The sequence below is a fragment of the Tupaia chinensis genome, unplaced genomic scaffold, assembly GCF_000334495.1.
Source record: "Tupaia chinensis unplaced genomic scaffold, TupChi_1.0 Scaffold138060_1, whole genome shotgun sequence".
Classification (NCBI taxonomy): domain Eukaryota; kingdom Metazoa; phylum Chordata; class Mammalia; order Scandentia; family Tupaiidae; genus Tupaia; species Tupaia belangeri.
The window spans coordinates 609,267-610,341 of NW_006197961.1; the positions used below are offsets into that span (position 1 = coordinate 609,267).

At 63.3% G+C, this 1,075-nt stretch overlaps 1 protein-coding gene across 1 annotated transcript in view; it reads left to right on the forward strand.

The window, feature by feature from the left end:
- Nucleotides 1–787: 787 nt before the first annotated feature.
- The window catches only part of NFIX (nuclear factor I X), a gene marked incomplete in the record, with an annotated part of 69,602 nt that continues 69,314 nt past the window's right edge, over nt 788–1,075 (forward strand). Inside the window, 1 exon segment of the mRNA XM_014592630.2 lies at nt 788–808.

Consider the following 1,075-nt stretch of genomic DNA (forward strand, 5'->3'; position numbering starts at 1 on the left):
ACATTTAGTGAAAAACCGGAATATGCCAGGAAAGCCACCCTCGTGCCCTCTACCCGCCACTTGTTGTCTCGATGGCCTGGTGACTCTGGAAAGTGAAATGCTTCCTTGAGGTAGAGGCTGGTTTGGAGCCTCAGTCAACCGCTTGGACCCAGCTGGTGAATTAACAACACCTCCCCAGGAGGCCCGCCCAGCCTGACACCTGCCCCCTGCACGCTCACCTCTCACAGCCCCTGTGGGCCGGTAGGGAGGGGACCGCTCAGAGCAGGACCAGTCCCAGGTGCTGGGCGGCACCTCTGCCTCTGTGAGGTCCAGCGCCAGCCCAGGCCTGGGGTTCTGTTCTGACAGCCCAGGCCCTGCTCCGGAACCTCCCTGCCCCACACAAAGGCCAGGCAGCACCGGGCTTTGGTGGGGAGGAGAGGAGCAGGAGTGAGAGTGAGCTGTGACCTTTCTTCCCTGCCAGCTGCCCGCGAGCCTGAGCCTGGCTGGGACCTGCGGCTGGGGGGCAGGCGCTGCTCGGCGGGATCAGATCGCCGTGTGTGTTCCCGTCCTCCCTCCCTACTTTCCCTTTCATTTCCCAGCTGTGTCCTGCCCACTGCCCCAGCAGGCCTGAGGAGAGGGCCTCCTGGGGAGACCCCTGTGGAGGTGGCCTCACCGCGGGGACCTGGAGCTGGGGCTTCCCTGGTGTGTGCCCCCACCCCCGTGTGACTTGATTTCCCCGGTGCCCACTTCCCGCTTTGTGGAGGCCCCCCCTCAGCCTCTCTCTCATTTCCTGCGTGTACACCTTGCACTGGATCGATCTGGGGGACAGGTAAGAAAACGGGTGCGGGCCAGTCTAGAGAGTGGGAAGAACGGCAGCGGGGGGGGGGGCAGGCGTGGCGCCGTTGGAGGCAGTGTCCACCTTCCAGCCTTTGTCACTTCTCCCGGGCTGGCTGTTGTGTTTGTGTGTAGTGCTTGTCAGCGGAGTGCTGTGACAGGAGGGCTATTTTAATAAACTGTTGCAGTTTCCCGAGCCGAGCTGCATCGCGTTGGCATCCCTCGTCACCGCTAATGGAGCGTGCGTGGCTGGGTGTGGGCC